At 38.7% G+C, this 25,064-nt stretch overlaps 1 protein-coding gene across 2 annotated transcripts in view; it reads left to right on the top strand.

Annotated features, from left to right (window-relative positions):
- The window catches only part of TMEM200A (transmembrane protein 200A), a 54,918-nt gene that overhangs the window by 5,454 nt on the left and 24,400 nt on the right, over window positions 1-25,064 (top strand). Inside the window, exon 1 of one of the 2 annotated variants that reach the window (XM_082048706.1) lies at window positions 875-1,101. The exons of the other annotated variant lie outside the window; for it this stretch is intronic. The gene's annotated coding sequence lies outside the window, so the exon portion shown is untranslated. Of the gene's footprint in view, window positions 1-874; window positions 1,102-25,064 lie in introns of those variants that run through there. 2 annotated transcript variants of the gene reach the window in all.

The raw sequence follows: 25,064 nt of genomic DNA, 5'->3' as shown, positions 1-25,064 counted from the left end.
ACCTATTGTTGAAGAAAAAGTTTGCGTCTAATTAATCTTATCACATTTTGCTATGTATTAAATTTTAAAAAGTGCCATTACTTGCACCATAACTTATCCATCTACCTATTTCCATGTGTAAAATTGTAGCTGAAAGGCTGGAGTTTTTTCTCTCTTTTATGTAACTCAAAGTAACAAAGGCATATTGCATATTAAAATACAGAGGAAGTATACAAGAAGGTATGTTGTAATTAAAAACAGTTCCAGTTACTCAGTTTTTTTTTTGTTGTTGGTTTTTTTTGGTTTGCCATTAGCGAAAAGCTTCTGTTTATGATTTGTTAGGATTCAGTGTGTGAGAAACTACACATAAATGAATAGCTCTGAGTTGTTACTGAAAACCCATAATCAAGAATTGGGTTGTGTTGGTATTGCCCGTCTTCATACAAGTCAGCAGGATTGTCTAGGACACATGTTTTAGCCTAGCAATTAACTTGATCCCACTACTTATATTTTTAGATACATTCCTCTCTCTGTATGGATATGTGTACAGACACTGTTTCTCTTGCTAAACTATTAAATCTGGCATGCTTTGACATTGGAATGTACATTTAATGTATTCCTTCGTGAAGAGGAACGAGAGCAGCATTGTGTTTTGCTGCAGCAAACAACCTTTCTGAAGGAGATGTTCCTTGGAGAACACAAGGTGTACACAACGTAGCTGCTAGAGCTTCTCTCTTTTGCATGATCTTGTGCTGGGCTCACTTGATGTATAAGGTATGGGGAAGCCTGCTGGACCCCCAAAAAGGGATGCACTATGGAACTGTGCTGTTCTGGAGATGTGGATGTCGTGGTAGTGTTGTTGGAGGTCAACTGGAATAAACCTGATACTCTGAGACTCTGCAAGTGTGTACTTCTTGCTATAAATCACTGTGTATTTAACAGCTGGCTTGTTTCACCTGAGGTATGACAATATTTCTGTAGGAAAGAGAAGTTAAATGACAGATAAGACAATAAAAAACAAGGAAGAAAGCAGAAGAGAATGGAAAGTGGAAAACAGAGCAAATGACAAAAGAGAAATATTGAAGAAAGAAAAAAACGAAGGCAGAAAACAAATGAGTTACAGTTAAGTTGCATTTTTAAAGATTAATGATGCTGCATTCAGTGTTATAAATGGAAATAAACTCAAATAATGAATAGTATAGTAAGACTAAAAGTTATGATGGTGTTTCTTTTTTGAAGCATTCGCATCTTTTGACTCTGGAAAATGAAGAGATTAATTCTTGTCTCCCTAGGATGCATTTTGAATGATATGTCTTTGTTGTTGATCAAAGTAGGATGCTCTGCAAAAATGATGTTAAACACTTCTTACAGAAGATATACTGTAAGCAAATCAGTTCAAACAGATATATGAAAGGAAAGGGATCTATGGAGAATAGTTTGCTTATGAAGATGGAAACTGCATTTTGAAGTATTTGCAAGTTAGGTCAACTGTCGTTTCCATTTGCAAACAGACTAATACCCTGAACCCAAAAGTTACCACCATGCAGATCTATGTAATCTGTCATCTCACGGAAGACTACTGGGCATAATAAGCACAATGGGGACTTCCTTCAAAATGATGGATAATTAAATAGTGTTTATCAAGTGAATGCTTAGCCACCATACTCAAACAGATTTTTCTTTCTGATATGTTTTTTGCTATTTTTGTGTTAGGAAACTAATGAGGCAAAGGCCTGTTCTCTGGCCATGAGGCCATCTGGAGGGGTCTGGCTGCGTGCAGTTGTTAAGCCGTCTTTTAGATGGTTATATCCAAACTGCTTGGTTGGAAGGAGCTTCTGAACTAGCTAAACACCCAAGAGGGTGCTAGCTGGCCTTGGCTGCAAATGCCCCCCAGTATCCTTCTGGTAGCATGAAAGAGATACAGTGGCGTCCCACACCCTGGGCCTGTGCCTGGGCACAGCAGCCAGTACTGGGTGCTGATCCATGACTTGTTAAAATATTTTCTACTTCAGCCCATGCAATCTTATCACAATGATCCTAATATCACAGAATCACAGAATGGTTTGGGTTGGAAAGGACCTCTGGAGATCATCTACTTCCAACCCACCTGCTAAAGCAGGTTCACCAGAGCAGATCACACAGGAGTGTGTCCAGGTGGGTTTTGAATGTCTCCAGAAGAGGAGACTCTACAACGTCTCTGGGCAGCCTGTTCCAGGATTTGAAATATGGATTTGGAATAGAAGTGAGATATTAAAAGGTATATTTGGAGGCCATTGTCTGCTCTAATTAAGTTAAGGAAATCTGATGTCAGTAGTAGTAGTCACAGTAGTAACTTTCATATTATGGAAATTGGAATTTGGAACTTTATGTTTAGATACACAAAACATGTGGAATTAGTGGAACATACTAGGGCACCATACTCCCAAATGGATAACAAGAGGTTTACCAAACAAGCACAAACTTGCATGCAAAATAAATCTCCAGCTGACAGTTCCTTAATGCCACAGTTATTGGCCTGGTAATAATAGTCTGGTACAAAAATGGCTACCAGATATTAATAATAAACATCCAGAGGCCTAACAGACTCTGCTTGGTAAGTAGTGGCTTGGTTATTAATACAGTTTATAGACTTTAGAGCAGTAGAATCGCTTCGCATTAATTCAATGACAAAGTGCTTTCCTCAAACCCTTCTTATGACCCCCGCAAAGTATTTGCTTTGCTCTTTGCCAGGAAGAAATTTCTTTTCAAATTACTTTGCAGACGCCTATTCTGAATTTATTGCCGTTCTTTTTCTAATTCAATTTTATTCTTCTAGGACACAGCCTCATTAACTGGTGCCCGTGGTGGAATATCTGCAAGATCCAAAAATGTTGCTAGAACGTAGTTCAATAGGCTGTATTATATTAGAAAGGCACAAGTCACTGTTTTCCAATCCAGGCTTGCAAACAATACACATACCAATGAAATTACACACAGAAGCATTTACTGGTTATGGACAAGCAATGTAATGTTTTTCAGAACTCCAGTTTGAAATTTTTCATTGTCCTATTGGCTGTAGAGTTGAATTGGTAATGGAAAATAGGTTATAGCTGAGACTGTGGTTCTTTTTATTTTAGTAGGTAATGCTGTGAATTTTTTTCATTCAATTAGGGTTTTTTTTTTGGTTTTTTTTTGGTTTTGTTTTTTTTTTTCCTGAGGAATTTGGATATTATGACTAGATGGCATTATATATAAGAGGTAAGATCACAGAGTCAGACTTAGACCATGAGGGGCTGGGCCCAGATAAAGTAGCATAGCTTTCTTTTAATGTTTTCTAGATAATTTTACCAGTGTGTTCTTGTGCTACCTTCATCGCATACAAATGCATTATCATTGTGCTTTGTGACATGACTTTATGACATATGAAGTTCGTCGTCTTTCCTACTTTCTCCAAAGAATTTTGAGGATATGTAATCTTTGTTTGTATTACCATTGTTGTGTGCATTGTGTGTAAGTGGAAGTATTTACCCTGTGTTAGGGAAGGCAAAGCCCAAAGGGAGAACCTGGAGCCAAAAATGTGATCTTCAGTTTCTGCAATCCTTCATTCCAGAATTTAGATGTAGTCTCAAGGAAAATTATCTCTTGTATAGAATATTCTAATTGTTACTAGACACAGTTTCATTTTGAATAGGGCTTGTCATCTGTGGTTTTCAGGTTTGAGTTTAGGAGGTAGTTTTCAGCCCAGAATATTGAGTACTTTGGAAATAGGCCTACCACATTGGTTAATACTCCTTGAGAAGCCTATCAGCATCACCCTCAGGTGCTTTTGTTAAACCTTGTGGCTGAAGAGGTGGACTTCAGAATTCAGTTCTAAGTTTTCTCTCCTAATCTAGCTATTCTAAATATACAGTTGAAGAAGCATCTACTGGGAAAAACGTGAAGGAAAAAGAAAAGGAAGGTCCAGTACAGCAAGCTATGAAGTCAGATGGGGAGAGAGGCTGGTTAAACCAGCCTGGAACAGAGATGGCCCTTGGAGAAGGTACTGATGTTATGGAAACTTGGAGTGGAAGATTTTTCTGATGAGTCATTTGCCCTGGAATTACTTTGGATGTTGTCCTTTAACAGTGAGACTGTGTCTGGGAATACTCATATCCCCAAGAGCATATACCCACCTAGTTGACCAAGGGAAGCCAGTTGACATTATTTTTTTAGAGTTCAGTAAAGTCTTTGATACTGTCTCTCCTGGACAAGATGTCCAGCATGCAGCTGGATAAACACACAGTGCAGTGGGTGAGCAATTGGCTGACAGGCCGGGCTCAAAGGCTTCTAATAAATGGAGTTATATCAGGCTGGTGACCAGTCACTAGCAGGGTTCTGCAGGGATCCATTCTAGGGCCAGCACTCTTCAATGTCTTCATAAATTACTTGCATGTGGGACTTGATGGAATACTAAGTACATTCGCCAATGACACAAAACTGAGAGGAGCTGTTGATACTCTCAAGGGCAGAGAGGCCCTGCAGAGGAATCTGGACAAATTGGAGAACTGGGCAATCATCAGCCACATGAAGTTTAACAAGGGCAAGTGCTGGATTTTGCACCTGGGACGCAGCAGCCCTGGCTGTACATACAGATTGAGATGCTGGAAAGCAGCTCCACGGAGAAGGATCTGGAGGTTCTGGTCAATGGCAAGTTGAACATGAGCCAACAGTGTACCCTGGCAGCCGAAAGGGCCAACCATGTCCTGATTGCATCAAGCACAGCATTGCCAGCCAGTCAAGGGGGGCAATTGTCCCGCTCTGCTTTGCACTGGCGCGGCCTCACCTGGAGCACCATGTGCAGCTCTGGGCGCGACAGGATAAAAAAAGGTACTAAGATACTAGAGAGTGTCCAGAAGAGGACTGTGAAGTTGGTGAAGGGTTTGGAGGGGAAGCCGTATGAGGAGCAGCTAAAGTCACTTGGTTTGTTCAGCCTGGAGAAGAGGAAACTGAGGGGAGATCTCATTGTGGCTACAGCTTCCTCACAAGGAGAGGAGGAAGGGCAGGCACCAAACTCTTATCTTTAGCAACCAATGACAGAACCGAAGGGAATGGCAGGAAGATGTGCCATGGGAGGTTCAGGTTGGACATTAGGAAAAGGTTCTTCACCCAGAGGCTGGTGGAGCACTGGAACAGGCTCCCCAGGGAGGTGTCATGGCCCAACCCTGACAGTGTTCCAAGAAGCAATTGGACAACACCCTCAGACACATGGTGTGAATTTTGGGGTTGTCATATGAAGAGGCAGGAGCTGGACTCGATGATCCTTGTGGGTCCCTTCCAACTCAGCACATTTTATGATTCTGTGTGGCTGAAAACCTTTTAGTACTTAGGGGCTTGGGGCTTCTTAGGTTAGGCTTGGTACTTGAAGGTATGGGCAGTGTATATTGTGTGGATTCTTCTATTGCTTTGTTTTAATAATTTTATTGTTGTGTTGAGCCTAACTGCCTGTATTTGATTCAGTTGCATACATCTAGTAGCTCTGTGCTGTACAGAAAACTTGCAAAGACTCTGACACAGTTTATTACACTTTATTAAAAATTGTAGGTAAACACAGTTCACACCTTGATAACTGCAGGACTGTGAATATAATGATGTTATAAAGGCAGAACACAGAAAGGAAGATAGGTCAATGGTATAAAAGTAACCACAGACATGGGTTATTCTATAGGGGCAAGACTATATTTTTGCAAGTAATGTCTTAGACAAGTAGTAGCTTCTTATCTGAGTAACTGGAAGTAGGAGAAGTGGGTCTTGTCACGTAGTGTGACTACCTGCGGCATTAATATCATAACACTGTTTTCCTTCTTGTCTTTCAGTAAATCCACAAGGAATGATGAGACCAGGTGTTGGCATTTCCTATGGTTGGCATTTTAGAAAAGACATGGTAGGGGTAACACTGAAGTCTTCAGCAGTGACAGCAGAGACTTTGACAAACAGCAGGAAAAGGGGTCTGATCTGCTTTTTTGCCAAGTGTTCTCTAGATACTTGTGGCTTTTGAACTCTTTGCAAACACTCAACCTAAAAGCTTCTCTAGCAACAACTGCATTGCATTGACACATTGCCCTCAGCATGGTCATATGCATGTCTGTACTGCCTCGTGTCTGCCTTTTCACCATACTTCTGCCTTTTAGGCTGTGTTGTACATGATGATGTGCTATGGTTATGTGTCGTGGGATATGTTCCAGCCAAGCTCCAGCCCACATATGCTGGTTCACAATATGGAAGGTAGGCAGAAGAGGAAGGGATATTCACAGAGGTTGTTGAGATGAGCACTAAGTTCAGGTTTTCAAGATATTTCTTCAAGGTCTTGAGCACTTTGTTTTCAAAAGCTGAGATTTTGTGCATATAATCACATGGACCTTGAAGTTAAGGTGCAGGGCAGGTTTCTACAATTCCTGTGTCTAAAATCCCATCTTGGTAGGAAATTATCTTCTCAGATGGAAACATCAATGAGAAGAATGAGACAGAAAATGTCTACAGATCCTACTTTACACATTTCTTACTGTTTTAGATGCAGTGATGTTTTCATGAAGAAAAAAAAAAGGTTTAAAAAGCATTTAAAAACACTTTTGCATACATTACATGTAAAACCACGTGGCTGTGATTAGACAAGCTCATTGTGTACAAAAGCTAGAAGATGACTGTTGCTGAGTATAACTTGCTCTACACCGATTTTTCAGAAGAGCTACTAGTCATAATGATCAAACTGTAAAAACAGAATGTATGAGCCACAGCAGAGATCTGAAAAACAGCCAGAAAAACCATCCTGGATTTCATCAAAACCCAAAAGATTATATGACTTCATGTCATGGCTTTTGGGGAATGATAAAATTGAAGTTGATGAATGGCTCGTGTTAATAATTTTACATTTGGCTTGTGTTTTAGTCTTCAGGATATTTTATTGTCAAACTTTTATTGCTCATTCTCAGTATGGGTTTTGTTTGTTTTTACTGAGACAGACTCTATTTATAGCGCAGCAACTTTCTCCATTCTGGCTGAAATGTTCATGAAGAGGGAGCATGAAAAAAGCATGGCTATGTAGCGAAGCTAGTATTGCATTATTTGAACGTTTATCTAAATCTAGTATAACTCTTCTGGATGATTTGACAGTAATTTCTGGTTTTCTCAAGCAAACCTTTTTTTTCCATGTATATTTTTCTATATGTATATATACACATATAATCTTGGGAGGAGAGTGGAGCATTTATGGAATTTATTTCCCTGCTTTTTGTTAAAAAAAAATAATAAAAATCAGGTAGTGGATTTGCCTCATATGGAGGCTTGTAGGGCCCTAGTTTTGTTGTGTGCTTCAAAGAATAGCAGGAAAAGTACCTTAATACTCTAGCCCTACTTTATGATGTGAACCTAGGCCACCTCTGCATTGTATAGATACAGACAAGATACCAGAGTGTATTGAATCATGTAAGAATCTCATGGACGTGATGTTATGTCAAAGGTTTGATAACAGCTGATTTACTCTGTACCTCTCTGAAACAGTCCTTTACAGCCTTCAGTTTTTTTTGTGTCCCTGCAATGCTCTCTCCTCTATTTATATTGTAGGAGATCCATCCTCTCCTCCATTGCTTCACATCTCCCTTCTTGCTCTCTGCCTACATGAAAGTAGAAAATGCTTTGGGAAGCAAATGGTATTTAGATTTGCTTATATCTAGAGTGCACATAACCAGGAACTGCATGCTGGACCACTGAATGACTCCTGCAAAGCTAATTTCTAGAGCCGTACAAATTCCACAGATCAGCAAAGACATAAGAATTTGGATTCTCTGCTATCATTACTCACATTTTATATCAATATAGATCCTTGATTTTAATTGAAGCTTTAATATATGTCACAAAACTGGTGAACAGTTAGATGTTACAGACTGAGAACTGGATGATGCAAGTCCAAAATTGCCTTTCCCTGCTGTGATCTCCAGGACACTGTGAAAGGACTGAATTCTTGTTTACTTACTGTTGTTCTGGTGAGTGTGGTGAGATCCTGACCATGTGAAATTGAAGGCAAGGTTAGGTTTTCATTCAATATGTTAGCTAGTCATGGACCTGGTGCTGGTTCTTATGTGGCCCAAAAATATCAAAGATGTTTTCTGTGAAATCATGCCTTTATTACATAAGCAAGCCAAAACAGCTCTCAGGAGATAGAAGGATTTTAGTTCAAAGCCATGACAGTCAGTTTGAGTTTATGAGCTGCCATCCTGGAAACCCCCAAAGCCTTCCAGACTGTGCTTTCTTCAAATAACACTTTATTTATGTAAGCTGTGTCAAGGTGGGATTTTTGTTGTTAACATCCCTAAACATATGCTGTCATTGGCTGGATTTTAAAATGCCTGTCTTCTAAATTTCTAAATGATATCTAACATGCCTGAGTAAAATGAACTTTGGAAGTAGGGGAGATTTTTTTTTCTTCTAATTTATTTGATTATCGTAAGTAGGTTAATCAGGTTAATCAAGAGATGAAGTAGATGTTCAGTTTTCTTATTAGTGATATTCAAACTCTTAATGAAAACATAATGGGTAAAATGTCTCTTCCAGTCCTGGAGAAACACTTTTTAGAGAACTTTTAGAAATGTCTTAACACAGATAAGAAAGTCTTTCTGAGGCCGGTAAATCTCAGGAGGTCAGATGTTCATTCTGCAAAAAGCTGGCCATTCATGAAAACCCGTATCCCTTACTTCAAAAGGAGTTGTAAAATCTCAGTAACCTTTATGTTCTAGTGTGTTTGGGCAATAAGACTGGAGTTGTAGGAAAAGTTGTATAGGTGTACTAAGAATTTTCTTTCTTCTGGGTCTGCAATCCCATCTGCTGGAGTGGGAAACACTGTAATTTTCTGCCCTGCTGCTTCCTATGACGTAAGGCTGTGAGAGTAAGAGGTCTGTGCCTAATAGGAATCAGGATACACTCTGATAGCTATTAGCTGCATTTTGGAGAAAACCTATTAAGTTCTTTCATCTACTCAGTAGGGTTCACTGATCCAGAAAAAAACCCTTCCTCCCAGGTTCAGATGCGAAAAGAAGCGACTGCATGTGCACACTTCGATGGACACAGTGTCACCGGGGACTGAACTGCCAGGCTGAGATCTTTGTTGTCTCTGCCATAGGTCGGAATTTCAGCACCTGCCAAGGCGAATTTGGGCTTGCTGTGGATATTGGTGTTTGTGATTCATTAGGCTTAAATATCTCATTGCTTGAAATGGGGTAAGAACAGCCAGTTGCTTAAGCAGTGTAAAAACTGTTGCATTCCTATGCTAGACAGTTTGTACCGTTAATGTAATTGAAGCATTAGTATCAAATTAGTAGTGCATTTCTAACCTGTTTTAAATGCTGAATTGTACACCTAAATCTTATACAACAGTATCTAGAAATAATGTATTCAAATTGTAATGGTCTTGCTATAGAATCACGGGCATAAGAACCTGACAACGAGGGTTTTTTCTTAACTTTGCCAGATGTAGTCTGTGACTTTGGAAAACTTGCCTGACCAGAAATGCACAAGCACATTCTTCCCATGTTATTTTCATCCCTTTGGAGGAAATAATCTTTAGTATCTTTTCCTTCAGTTTGCCTTTCTGCAAAATGGGAATATTTCTATAGGATGCTCAACACTCATAAATACTAATGAGGGCTTTTTGAGATACTTCAATGAAAGGTGCTATGCAAAATCAAACCAGTATTATATACCTTGAGTGAGAGAGCTCTCTGAATGTTGATAACAGTGCAGAATCACTAATGATAGAAGGCATCTTAATACACCAAAATGTATTGGAAATTAAAATATCGAAACTGAAAATAAAATAACAATTGAAATTGGAAACATTTCTAATAGTGAGAAGAACGAATTCTTAAAGTACAGTCTAACACCTAAGTCATCTCTCTTAAAATCAAGACTATCTTTCTGAAATATCTAACTCAAGAAGAAGGCATAGGCTTGATACAGAAATCGGAGGTGAATTTCCTTGGTTATGTATGTAGCATGCAGATGAAAATGATCTTTTCTGGCATAATATGTCTGTGAATATATATATATATTTTTGGGGAGGAACACTCATATGTTTGTGGCTAAGTAGTGCTTTTCGCTAGAGGGATTTAAATTCCATCAAAGCTATTAGTTTGAAATGTATAATGTAAGCTTGTTATTTAGACAAACGGAATGGTCTAGATGTTTATTTTAGGCAAGTCTCTACCGCTATATTAATAAACAGATGTTGGAGAGGTTGGCTGTGGTTCTCCAGCACACAGCTCCTTGGATAAAGTTTAGATTGCACATGCTCAGTGCAGTGAATGGAACAAACGTGTCCAAGTAGGAGTAAAATTCTGCAGACACACTGTGCCTTTAATGCGTTATTTGTGTGTAGCAAAAGTAGGGTTGATATTGGCAAACTCTCCTAACAAAATTCAGTGGAGATGCCTCAGCTAATACAGGCACCAGATGTGGGATGGCTCATCTGTGTTCCAGATGAGCTGGTCCAGCTCTCTCCATGTAGGACTGGGTAATGTACACAAACCCTGTGAGTTCAGGAGCAGTTTTCATGCTACAAGTTGTAAAGAACAAAGTTTAATGTACAGTACTGAATATAAACAATTTGGTATTATTCTTGATAGCTTGAACGAAGACTTCAATCGTGCCTTATATGACACACATCACTATATAATTTCAGCACTTTCTGAGCCATTTCTGATTTAAAACAATAATCTTTTTTTTGTCTTCCTTTGCAGTTTATAGGAAAATAAAGGTGAATTGCATACTTGGTGTAACTTTGGAGTTAGTGGTGGAGGTCTCTTCTAGCCTAAATTACTCTGTAATTCTGTGATTCAAGAATAAGTGATTTTACTTTGTATGCATGTAAGAAAGAGTCTGCACACTTCAGGGCCGTGTTGTTGGACAGATATATACAGTTGGAGCAACTCCAGATGTGGAGGCGTCTGTAGACATCCTTACTGACTGTGGAGATGAGGTCCACTAGCTATAGGGCTAGATGAGAAGATTGCCCTGGAGAGGAGGGTCGCACATGCAGGCCAGTCAGTGAGGAGGCTCTTCCTGTCCCTGGAGAACTTGCTCTCCAAGCTGGCTCACACCCTTAATGGCTCTGTGCCTGGAAGGGCACCCAAAGGGAAGAAATGCCACCATAAGAGACTGCCTTTCCTCTTGCTTCTGCTTCTTATAGGCAGCTTCTGTTGGTTGAGTCACAGTTAGTTTTGTCTCCTGGTAAGTCTCAGGTGTGGGATTTGGAGGTTTTGTCCAAGGCACTGATGAGGATGGAACATATTTTTAGAAGAAGTGCATTATGACATTTGTGGTTTATTCTTGATGAGGTATTGGACTGTTCCCATTGGTAGGCTTTGGAGAAGGAAGGCTAGATATGCCAGTTTTTCCCAAACAGAAACAAATTAGATGACAACGGGGTCTTAATAACTATGAATGTAGTATTATTTTTAGACATACTTAATCCCTCTAATGTCTCATGCAAATACTATAGTAAATAAATACTTAGTTTAAGGAGAAATACATACTTTCATAAGCAAAATAAGACTTTGGCTATTTCAGCAAAGAATGTAAAATGTACAAGCCACAGTGTTCGTGAAGGAATTGGTTTGGCATATTTATGGGTTAATTAACCAGTTGAAAAAGCTTGCAGCTGGTACCTCTTGATAGTACTGAGAAGAATTACTGTGTTACTTATATATTTGCAAGTATAGACCACAGCATGGTTAATATCTCAGTTCATATTCATTCACATCACTGCTGCACAGTGCTTTGGTTTGGACTTTGTTAGCTGTAGCTCAGAGTTAGTTTTGCCCAGTGACTGCAATTCTGGCTGATAATTGAAGTGGAAAAGACTCTGTGGTCTGTGCAAAAAATCCTTCATCTGTATTTAAAGGCCAGCCAACAGTATACAATGATTTTTGTAAAAATGCTATTGATTTTGTAAAAACAAACATTTTGTGATATGTTAGCTGGCCTTATCTGAAAGTAAAAATTTAGGCACTGTTTTTTATTTCTTGAGATCTCGACATTGACTGAATATTAGTATTATATATTTGTAGTAATGTACATTTACACAGTGTAACATAAACATAAAGTACATTTTATTTATTTCCAGTTCTGTAAAATCTATACCACTGTGCAATTATAGCATACATTAATCAGTATAGCTTCTTTATGATTTAAAGGTACTAGTGATTGTGATTTACCTTTACCAACCAATCTGTCCAGTGCTGCATTATGTGAGATTCTTAAGGTCTTGGGACAAATGAGTGAGTCATAAAGTGAAAGATGAAGAGAAGCAGGGAGAGCTAAGGAGAACAATGAGAATCCAAAGTGAGCTAGTATTTTCATTAAGTGCTTGTTCTTCCTGTAATGTAATTTCCTTTTACTCAGTGATATTTTTTTCATGTGGTCTACTTTATATTGCACACATGTAGTAGACTTCAGTGGTTGCTTTGTCTTAAGGTTGCTTTGGATGAGGCCTTTATTGTCACTCAGAAACTGTTTCTGAGGGAAGATGAGGCAAGGGTAGTAGGCATTCACTAGAATGTAATTCCAATAGTCAGCATTTTAGAGTGACTTAGATAAAAATTGGCATATGAGTTTTCCTGGTTGCTCTGTAGAAGCAAGGAACTAACCAGCTCCTATTTCCAGGATCTAAACATGTATGCCAACATACTGACAAGTAATCTACCCAAGACAGACCAGGCTTTGTTTCAAGAGAAGGCTGGGAGCAAGCCAAAACAAGGCTTTTAGTGCACAGAAGCATATGACAAGCCTAGATTGAAAAGATAGCCACAGAAAATATTTTTCTCTGTGGTCATACCATACTTAACTGCAGTCAGCTTACTGCACATGAAAATATACTGCTGAATGCACCTTTCAATTAATTTTAATATGAGGAAGAACTCAGGGTAGTTGATGCACTGTAATAGAATGTGAAAATCTAGAGGGAGTTCAGGAGAGCTACAGTAGTATTACATTTGGTGGAAGCATATACACAGATGTGCCTTCAGGAGGGAAGGGGTTTGTTCTCTGCAGTCACCACAGTTAGGTGAGCTAAATGCAATGGAGAAGTCATTGTCTTTTTTTTTTTTTTAATTTATTTTTTTTAAATGAACTTATTGGGAAAATAAAAAAAAAATAAAGAGAAAAATTAATACATTTAAGGTCTAAGAAACAAATACTTCTTTTTGAGACGTGGACTACTGTGTGTTTTTTTTAGAGCACATGGTGCTGAAAGGTCCTGGTTGGTGAAGGAGTTTGTAGGTGCTGTTGTTACTGGGTATGACCTGCTGCTAATAACTTAAGAGCTGAACTATTTTCATAAGTTAAAAATGGAAGAAACTCTACACAGCAGGAGCACTTTTAAAAACAGTTTTTCAACTTGTTGGCCACGTGTCTGCTATTAAATCATTCTGTCTGGTCAAAGTATCAGTTGCGGAAATGAACTAAAATACAAGCTTAGAAAAATCACACAGCTCATGTGTTTCATTGATAAGCAAAACCATATGATTAGATCTGCCAGTTTCCATGGGATAACAGAATTTTTCCTCACCTGCCAAACAGCAATATGAAAAACTGTAGTACTTGGGCCTCAGCTCTACAAACGCTTGCCAGTTCTAGCAGCCATCAGTTGCATGAAAAATCACACTGATATTAATGGAGGGAATTTCAGTATTTAGATGCACTAAAGGCATTTTCTTTCCGAACAAATTCCACACCCGACTTGTAAGATCATATTTTGCATGCAAGGTGCAATAACTCTTTTACTGTAAAAGTTTTGTGACCTTAAAATGAAGAAGAAAATTAGCGCAGGTAAGCAGATGTTTACAATTCAAGCTCTCTATAGAAGTTCATGCTAAATTTGTAAACATAAAGCATACTTTTGTCACTATGGAAATAATAATTTAAGTTCCTGTAATTCCTGTGGGTACATTAAAATGAGTCTTTCACTTTTTAAGGTTATGAAAAGATCAGCGTTTTTAAATTCCACAGTAATTATCATCATATTGTTTAATAAGCCAATTTAATGCTGAAGCATGAATGAATAACAAGATTGGATCTCTTAAGATTTGAAATAGACAGCCTCCAAAGACTCCAAAGCATATAAATAATAAGCCATAGTAGCAATTATTTTGAAAAGGCAGCAAGGTGCACATCAAGAAACACTGAGAAGAAAAAAAATAACTCTGAATCACATATAACATTCTGAACTGATGGCAACCTCCTGTTGCTTGAACTTAAGATTTAACCTTTTGTCTTGTTATGCACTTTCAAAGCACATATGTGGGCATTCAGATATCTAATTGATTAAGGTAAATGACTTGAAAATTATGCAAAGTGTGCGGAAATACAGATGTAGAAGAAAGTTAACCCTAGAATTTGCTGGCTTCCATACCTCTTCCTCAGTAAACTTTTTTCTCAACTGAAGATTAATGCACATAACAGTCCTATAACTAGATGACTCTACAAATTGTGGACTTATATTCACCTTTATGGCATGCCTTTACTTACTGCTGTCTTTCTGCTGTGATGGGTAGGATGGATTGCTTTTGTATTCTATTCCAAAATCTTCAACAGTCTTCCAGGAGCTTGGAGGTAAGACCTATCAGCATGGATCAACACAGATGATTAAGGGAGTGGAGCACCTCCCTTATGAAGAAAGGCTGAGAGAGCTGGGTCTCTTTAGTTTGGAGGAGACTGAGGGGTGACCTTATTAATGTTTATAAATATATAAAGGGTGAGTGCCATGAGGATGGAGCCAGGCTCTTCTCGGTGGCAAACAATGATAGGACAAGGGGTATAATGGGATCAAGCTGGAACACAAGAGGTTCCACTTAAATTTGAGAAAAAACTTCTCAGTGAGGGTGACAGTGAACAGGCTGCCCAGGGAGGTTGTGGAGTCTCCTTCTCTGGAGACATTCAAAACCCGCCTGGACATGTTCCTGTGCGACCTCACCTAGGCGTTCCTGCTCCAGCAGGGGGATTGGACTAGATGATCTTTTGAGGTCCCTTCCAATCCCTAACATACTGTGATACTATGATTATTATTATTATTTTTTTTTTAATGAAAAGCTGTAGTATGAGGCACATAAAGAAGACCTTGCTGTTACTTAAGAAATGTTGATATGACTGTAGGATTGAAGGCCATCTATACATCAGCTTTAAGCAAACAGTTAAGGGATGCTCTAAGCAACCATTACCTTCAGCAGCTCCAGAGCCTGGCAATTCCTCATACGTGGCTGCTGGAGCCCAACTGTGATGCACACTGAAACCTAGAGGTCTCCACCCCAGACTGATGAACATGACTACTGCTTTCCTGTTTACAGGCTCAGCCTGTGGCAAGGCTACATGTGTATCCCAGGGACACACACACACACACACACACACACACATACACAGAGGACATGTGCACAGCTACAAAACTCCCACAGACAAGGCTCTTCCTTCAACAGCACCCACATTTAGCACTTCCAGGAGTGACCTAATAGGCAAGTCGTCTTCCCCATCTGTGGCTGGTAAGGACTGTCGTTCCCTAGCAAAAGCACATGTGCATTCATGGATCCCTCATGCACCACTGTAGCTCCTCTGTCTGCTCAGCACCTCTGCCCAGATCCCGGGCCCCATTACCTACCCCATGGGTCCACCACTCGCCAGCTGGTCCAGCTTGGTGCTTGCTCTAAACAGACACACGTACTCACACACTTGTCCCGCAGGCACCCCACATTCATGGTGCCCCCCCCTCCCCCCATCATGAACCTGCTGCCCATCTGACCTCCCCCTACCAGGCCACAGAGCCTGCTACTTACTGGCTGATTCACCTATAGGTTTGTGAGTGAATACACAGGTACACCCTTTGCACACCCAGTTAGTTTCTTAATGGCTCATCAATTAGTTACTGCAGGTCTTTGGAATTGCCTCTGTTTATCTCTTGTCTATCAGTTTGTGTCTGTGTGCTTTTGTTTATCACTTCCTTCTTTATTATCCCCTTTTGTACTGAAAAGGTCCTTGGCTGGATAAAATTAATGAAGCAGGTACTCTCACCTTCCACATTCTCTTACACAAACAGGCTTTAGGGTTGGTAGGGGTGACAACTTGTGCTTGATAACCTGTACTCAACCTTCCCAAAGGCTATGCAGACATCTGGCCAGTTAGACAATGCTTCTGGCCTCTGACCCCAGGTCAGTGGCAGGTTTAGCTGTGATGGTTTAAGATGTTTCTCCTGCAACTGTCCATCCCTGTGCTTATCAAAGCTTCCTTCATTGCTCCTCAGTTGCCAGAGTTCATATTTTAGCATATTAGCATGAATCATTAATGAAGATTTAAAAAGTGTTTGTATATTCCATTGCAAGTCACAGTAACTTTGGCCCTGGCACATATGATTCTGCTGTTCCTCCAGAGCACTGCAGGAGTTAACTGAGAAGTTCTGGGCTTGGATGCATCAGGGCAAAGCACTTAATCCACTGGACTTCATGCATCTGGGCACTTCCCCTGGTAGCAACGTCCAACCCTGCTGAGCTGAAGCTGGCCTGGCTTAATTGCTAAGAGTTCCAGTCACTGTCTTTGTAGCCTTGTGAACATACCCTCTGTATGTTTTAATTAATCCTCATTAGAGTTTTATCTTGCTAAATTTAGTGATTTTTAAATGTTTTTGTTCTATTTTCTGGATCTCCACTTGCCCATCATGCACAGATCAGAGTGTGGGAAACATTGTAGTAGGTTGAAGAGCTGGTTGGTGCCAGCTCCTAGCATTTTTGGAATAACACATCTCTATCTCAGATCTTACAGTCCTTCAAGTAAAACTGACATCCTGAGTGGTTCATCTCCTAAACAGAGAAAAAATTAGGAAGGTTGAATAAAGTGAATTGAAGAAAGCATGGAGTGCAGATAGGATGGAGAAGAGCTAGAGGCACACAGACTGAAGTACAAAGAGAGTTATGGGTAAAGTGGAGATGTGTAGAGCCCCAGCTCTCCTGCAATGGGAGAGAAAGGAAGCCTGGCAATATGATTAGAGGGATCCTTGGTGACCAAGTGAGAGACAGCCAGATCCTGCTTGAGGAAGGAGGGAGATGTTGACAGGTCCTCATGAGAATGTAGCACAGAGGAAAGTTTAGGACTGGGAGTGAAGTAAGAAGATGCACCAAAAGGCATTCAAAGGAAACATTGAAAGTGTGCTAGTTGTATGACCTGATTTAAATCTCCTTAAGGATTTTATAATCTGCATTATACTATGTGTTAGAAAATGTGGTTTTCTTCAGAAATGTGAAGGCCCAGCTCTTGCATCTGTACCAATAGTAAATAAAGTCTTACTTCAATGAGTAGCCCCAGTCAGTTCCACTTGAACTGTTTGTAATAGAAGTAGTAAGGTACTACTTGGCATCTGTAAGGGCCCTACAATGATTTCTGTGAGCTACTGTAATACTCCTACATTGAACAGACTGTAGATGACAGCAGGGTTTCTCCTGCGGCATGGTGATATCCCAGATGAGTCACAGCAGCAGAATCCAGCCCCAGACAGCAAAGTACTGATTGTGGCAAGAATGGCTGCAAATATAGGTGGCAAATCCCTATCCTCTGTTCAAGAATGTGGCTGAATTTAAGCTTTATGTTGATGCCATGTCTGTATCGATATCTTTATTACAGGGGGAAGTTTTTTTAACCCCTCTTCCTTTGTTGGGTTAGGGTTCATTTCCCCCATCTTGGCACATATTCTGAGAGAATGTATGTGGTCTGTAATGCACCTGTGGATTTTTATGACCACAGGGCAACAGATGTTTCATGTTTGAATTCATCTTCAGATGTTACTACTTTGATAAGCAGTATTCAGGGACCCTTTACTTTGTTGCCTAAGTGTTTTTCCATTCGGTACTTGTGCAGTGGAATGTTGAATTATTAGACTATTCAAAATGATAAATCAGTTATGATGGCTTAATCACTAACACAGATAAATTGAATAATAAGTGACCAATGTGAACATTTGTGGAAAAGTAACTGCATATTTATATATTTTAAAAATTCCACGAACACTGGGGAAACAAATCTTTTTAGGATCAGACATCCTGTATTTTTTTTTTTTTTCTATTTTTGAGGGCTAATCCAAGGCTGATGTATGGATGCTATCTTCCTCTAAGTAAAAGCTGCATACTGGACTTTTTTTTCTTCTGATTTATTCTAATTTCTTGCTTGACTTTCTTCTGATCCAGTATACTTATTCTAATATTGCAGAGATCTTACTTAATTTGTCATAGTGCCCTCCACTTTTATGTGTGTATGAAACACCTCCTGGCTATCTCAGAAACTACCAAGGCTTTCCTAGCAGGGAGCACAGGGAGAGCATGATTCAGTCAGAGTCAGTATCGAGGACCTGGACCCATCCGTGTGGAAGATCTTCTTCATAGCACAAATGTGACTGTTTAAGACATCTGGCTGTTAAAATAATAATTTGCCATGAAGATTTAAGGAGTTACTTGGTGGAGAAATAAAAGGCATGGAGAGAGATTTGATCACTCCCCAATTCTGCCATCCGGAAGTCAGGCAACGGGAGACTTGGCCATTAGCTTTCAGTACCAGTCCACTAAGGCCCCAAGAGATTTGGAGATCTGAATTTATGTAGGATGAGGACAATGGGAATCGGCCTTCGACAAGTTAGAGAGTTAAGAAGGTTGCTATGATGTCTGGACGCCACTATAGAATCTTTCTGACATACAAAAAAAAGAAATTTTATGTATTTCCCCTCCCCCCCTATATTTTTTCCTCATAGATCTGTCTTCTAAAATGGTAATTATTTTTATGTTTAAAAGATGGCTCCTTTGACTGCTAGATTTCTAATTGTGGCCTTCAGGATGTGATGTTTGGCCTCCATGGCATATAGAAGGGAGTGGGTCAGTGAGCAGCTTCTAAGATACTTACGAAATATGACTAAGGAAAAACGTCCACATATATTAATGCTACAGGAGGTTGCACTGGAAATTTTTTAGGTGTCTACAAACATCAGAATTTTGTAAATCATTGATCAAGAAAATGAATTTTTTGCAAACTCAATTACAGGTGCTAAGGCTTGCCCTCTTCTTTGCATGTTGTCTTTCCTAGGCATTTTAGCTCTGGAAACTGGAATTTGGTATTTGCCTTTTGGCTGGTGGCATCATGCATTTATCTTGAAGCCTCTTCCTGGAAGACATATACATTTTATTTTCCCTTGCCAGTTTTATGGCTTGATGTTAGGACCAGGGCAACTAATTCTAAAGTCCTCTCTTAAATATCTATTATCTGTGTATTAAAGAATATTAAAAGAGACAGCATGCATGAGAAATCAGTACCTAATGTAAGTTTCAAATGCTAGACTTCTGAGTGTTCCTGTAAATGTTAACACCTTTTATTTTCTGTTTTCTATATTGCCATGTAAAAAATTCTATTGCCATGTAACAGTCTAAATGACCACGTATGAAATGGAGAAACTCACTGTACAAAAATACTGGCAAATACGCAAAATCGAGAAAAAGTAAAATATGTCCTTTCTCCATTGTTACTGCGACAAGGAAACAAGCAGTAGAAAATATTTAAAGTTTGTTTTTATTTTAACTAGCTCTGTTTAAATTTTAAGTGTGGAGTCAAGGGCCTCATCAAGGCATTGGCCTTGCTCTGAATTGGAAGATTCCTGTGTGGGTCTGAGGCTGCGGTGTAACCAGCTTCCTCTCCTGATGCTGTGTCTCAGGCTAAAAAATTATTTCAGAGCACTTTTAGAGCCAGAGTGCTCAATACCTTGTAATATTGACCCCTGGCAACTTATAGGTTGATCCTGCACCAAAGGTGACAGTAGTTTTGCTAGTGCATTCAGTTGGAGGTCATATGGGGCTTTACCAGTGCATGATACCTCACTTCTAAATGATATTTTATGTGTTAATTTTTATCCAATGCCAATGCCGTTACACACATGATATTTTATGCAAATTGAAGTCATTTTAATGCTGAAGTTAATCATGAAGCTGAGTATTGTAACCAGTGTCAAAGTTGGGAAATGTGAGTGCATGGAAGTTAGCAGTTACAGCTGGGGAGGGTGCAGATGTCTACTGCCAGTGCCAAGGGATTTGTGACAATACTGGGGGTGGAGGGGAGGCTGAGGGAAAGATGGGAGTTGTGGGATCGTGAATTTAACCATGGCCTTTCCCCTGTGTCGAGAGATGGCATCTGTTGCCGCCATCTGTTCTACTTCTCTGCTTATCTTCCCACGTATGAGACCATGCTGGCAGCCCAAAAAAGGGGACAAAGGGGACACTTTCATGAAAATTCCACAAATGCTGCTCTGAAGTTCCCAGGCAGCAATCAGAGCTTCTGTGGGTACATGTGGTCTTTTGCCTTGCAGAGAGGAAGGTGCAACAGGGCTGCCACAAATGTGATTAATATCCTGCAGAAAGTTTTCCTGACTGAGCTTCTATCTAGGATGAGAAGTGTGTCACCTAAAAAAAACTGTAGTGAAAATAAAGTTCAGAAAGTCAATCATCCTTAGAGAATATCTATTTGGTGGAGCTGCTTGATTTAAAGTAGCTCAGCAGCTACTGTCTAAAACTCCATTGTTCATAAAAAACAGCAAACAGGGATATGTAAAAATGTTGGCAACAGAGAGTAGCTTTTGGTGAGAGAACAATGGGATACATTAAGGGAAAATAACTGGTCATTGCCATAAACATCTTCAGCTCTTGTAATAAATCTGCTGTATTTGAACAGCAACTTTTCAGCTTTTGGCAAGTTTGTAGGATGTTCCATAGCAAAGACAAGACTTTGGAAAACCTCAAGGGGCAAGCTTGGCTTCAGTCTGTGACAGCTGGTAATATATGAATCTGAAAATTGTGTGCGTACTGGATAAAAGTGTCTTACGAGTAGCATGATTTGTGGAGATCAAAGTCGCATTTTATAAAAACAGATAATTTTTTTAACCAGATGAATGTCAGTTCTATGTGAAGTGTTTCTTTCTTTTGACAGAAATGATATGATTTATAATATGACTCAATCCGTACATGCAATATTTTGGTTAAAAAAATCACTTTTACATGCAAAACATTTCACTCTGACTCAGTGTTGACAATAAGCTGAAAGAAGAGCTGCTGTAGAGTTCCTTTTTGTCATCTTTTTTAGGTAATCATTGTCAAAACTTTGAAATAGGATGGAGCTAAAATTGAGGATACACTACAAGTATATCGGAATAGCATTTTTGCTAATAAAATCTGTTTGCCAAAAATGCAGTATAAATTTTAAAAAATCAAACCCTGTATGGGCATCAGTACTATATTCAGCAGGTGTTTTTGCCTTAAAATAATAAAAATTGAAAACAAAAGTCAAAGCAACCAAAATATTGTTTGAGTGTTTTGGGAGCAAAATCTCTTTTTTCCTCACAAAATGATGGTTTTAGTCAAAATTTACCCTAAAAATAAATATTTTTTTAAACTGGCAATGAAACATAGAAAAAAACTAGTTGTGCTTGGGTAAGATTTTGCTAAGAAAGCTAAAAGCTATTTATGTTCATGTCCAAACAGTTCTCCTTATCATCCCATTTTTAGAATCACTGTGGGGATACTGGGCCAAAGATTTCCTAGCATCTGGGCAACTAAAAATTCAGAATGCTGAATTGGCACATATGTTACTGAATATCTTCTAGAAATCATTATATTTTGTTTTTGAAAAACTGGCACTGTTATAAAAATTTCATTCTTGCATGCTATATTTTTCATTTCTTATGTATTGTTGCCCACACTTGTGTAGCTTCCAAATTATGGTAGTGTGTGTGAAAGGAATTCTTCAGCATATGCATAAAATAAACTTTGATCTCACAAACGAAAGTCTATCCTTGTTTAAGTCAATGCAAGTTTTGCAACTGATGTTAATAATTAGAATGTCACCCCGTAGTGTCGCGGCCATCTTGATTCTTGTGAGTCGGCCAACATACCTGCTTTATTATTTTTCAATAATGTCTCCGAATTCAGGATTCCATTTCACAAATGTGGAACAGAAAAACACTTTGGTAATGATGTAAGAAATCTCTGAATGCTGTTTAAAAGAATTAGAAATTGAACTAAAACACCTACCTCTGTTCTACATTGAGAGGGCACATTTGCAAATTTGTGTTCTCAAAATTCAATCTCATCACCAATGTCTTTTGACCACAGTGTACTCATTCGGTATTCCTAATCCTATTTCATGTTAGAGGAGCAATTTAATATCCTTTAATATAATATTGTATTCCTTGCTCGTTCAAAACTTCCATAAAAGCCAATCTTAATTTTATATGCACTTAGGAAAGTAGGACCAGGCCTCTAATTGTAGACATTTTTTTTTTCTAATTTAGTTTAAATAAATGATACTAAGCATAATCCTAACAGACATTTGCAGATCAAATTTTACTTGCCTTACTAATGCAAAGTTCCTGTTGAGAATTGGCACCAATAAAAGTTGAATTTGCGTAGCCATAAATCTTTGAAAAATCTTCTGGTACGCAGCAGGTAATTTCAGAGATAAAGAGAAAAAGAGAGAGAAGATTTGTATCTATAACTCTGCCTTCTATTTGGAGGTAAGTTCAAGGGTTCTGAAGCAACATTGATTGTGTTACAGGATGTCCTCCACACCAGAAAATGAAATTAATCCGTCATTGCCAAATTAAGGGAAAATGAATTAGTTGCAGACAAAATACCATATTTTCATTAGTCATGTCAAGATGCAAATGCGAAGATATATGTCTTTGCCTAAATGTTCACAGATAAACTAAATAATTAAATTCACTGTTGAAACAAAATAATTAAATTCACTGTAGTTATGCAACAGATATTATCTTAAGTATATGATATTTTGTTTACAAGAGTACACAGTAGGTTCTTTATCTGTATTTTGTCTGTGATGATAGGAGAATTTAATTTTTGTTAATCTGGGACGCCTGGATTCAGGCAGTGACTCAGGAAAGCATCTGTGTTTATGCTTAGCACAAACAGCCCATCTAAATCTCACTGGCTGAAAGTTTATCTTTGTTTTAATAATGTTCCCCTGAGGAGTTATAGTACATAATCTGATTCTCTCAGGATGGTTCCAATGAGGGCACTTTTGTCCAAGACTAGAACTGAAACCAAAGTTTTGCTTTTTATATTTTCAAAGGATTTCATTAATTAGTGTCAAAGCAAACTTCATTTTGAGCATTTGCTTTAATTTCTGAAATGCTTCTAGCAACAGAAAACACTTAAAAACACCTGCTAATTAAAAATGATTCAGAATTTGACTAGTTTTTTGCTGTTGACTTGGGGGAATGCAAAGTGGGAAGGGACACACTGCCACATTTGAGTGGTAGCAATGTATATACACAACCTGCTGTGCACAGGTGGGAACTCCTGAGCAGCTTGGAAGGCAACAAAGAATCACATTCAGCGTGTCTGCCCCTTAAAGTTTTCTGTTTAACATGTACATTTTCAGCTGCTCTTCATTCATCCTGTTGGATGGCAGCCAGAGTGGAAGACTATGAGAAGACTGTAGAAGACTATGAGAAACAGATTTAGAGTGGCAGTAGGAGAATTTTCATAAGACCTGTTCTCATAAAGGTCAAAATTTTTGGAAGAAACCACATCAAAAGGGTTGGACCTCAGGTGAGGGATGTATAATGGAAGACAAGGTGAAGTTGTACAAATCAGTGAGTAAAATGAATGACTGCATTCAACAAATAAAATACTAGTCAAAGGAAATGACTTCGCCTTTTGTATTTTAAATCATTTTGTAAGCTTCAGAAGATTAAATATTTTCTGACAGTATTTTGGACAATAATAATGAAAAATAAAACAAAATATCTTTTTGTTATAATAAAGGTAATTAGGGAAAAATTTGTTTTCTGTGGTTGGTATGCCTTGCAACTGGTGGCACAGGACTTCTTGCATGTGTTACCAGACAGAGGGAAGATACCAAGTTGGGTGCTTCACTGCCACAATTCACCAGACTGATTTTTGTAAATAAAGTTTAGGGAAATGATTAAGATTCTCTTTGCATTACAGTAAAGTTGGGTAGTTACTGCTGCCTTCACTGTTATAACTGGACAATTGTTCTGAAGCCAGATTTTAAAAGGCTTTTTATACAGTAGATATATATGCTTTCATCATGTTATTATCAACTGATAGTCTGGAATACAAAATGTTGCATATTCTCTGTTTCTAAGGAATCAGCCTTTTATGGTTAGAAAAAGACCTCAAGCCCTTCAGTGTTTGCAGAAGGCAATAGTATATTCTCCCTCCATTAACTGAGTAACAATGTCTTCAGGATCTGGGAAGAACAATATAATTTTTTTTTTATATGTATTTTCTTCACAGTTGCCAAATGTTACTTTTGAATAGTTCAACAAAATAAATAAAGATGACAACAAGGAAAACGCAGAGCAGCATGGGAAAAGAAAAAAAAAAGAAAAAAAACCAAACAAACCTCAAGCAACCCAGAAGCAAGCAAAGGAAAAAAAGTATGAAAAACGTAGCCCTTCTTCAGCTGTATGTTGCAAGGTCCATAATAGGGATTTGCATGAATGTGTTTATATGGATTAAAGTCACCTATCAGTATAAAAGTAAACTGCAGATTCTTCTGAAACAGCTAGTAAGTCAAAAGACAGTAAGTGCTGAACCTGTAGAAATCTTAAAGCCTACGGTCCATTTGAAAGAACCACCCTGATCCAGCAGCATTTACTTATGTGAGCTCCTCAGCATCTCAGGGTGAATCTTTCACATAAAAGCTTGAGCAGGATTACAGCTCAGGAAAGAACTGCAAGAACAAGAAAGTATTGGGACATAACCCCAGTTTGTGCAACTGGGAAACATCTACCACCTCACAACACTCAGTGTTTGATCCTGCATTTCTTTTTCAGAACTTCAGTTTACTTTCCATGTTAACTCACAGGAGCTGATGGCACCAAAGGCTACAGCCCACCTTTTGTTCTCATTACTGTATTTCAGAAAGAGAGAAGCCTGGGTTTAGAATCTGGGAAAGCAGGAGGAGATAGCACGGTACTTGAATATTTGCTTTGTATTACATGAGTGTACAAATAGAGTTTAATACTCAAGGTCTGC

Source organism: Streptopelia decaocto (assembly GCF_964273445.1).
Source record: "Streptopelia decaocto genome assembly, chromosome: 3".
NCBI classification, from domain to species: Eukaryota; Metazoa; Chordata; class Aves; order Columbiformes; family Columbidae; genus Streptopelia; species Streptopelia decaocto.
This window is presented reverse-complemented; position numbering and strand designations above follow the sequence as displayed.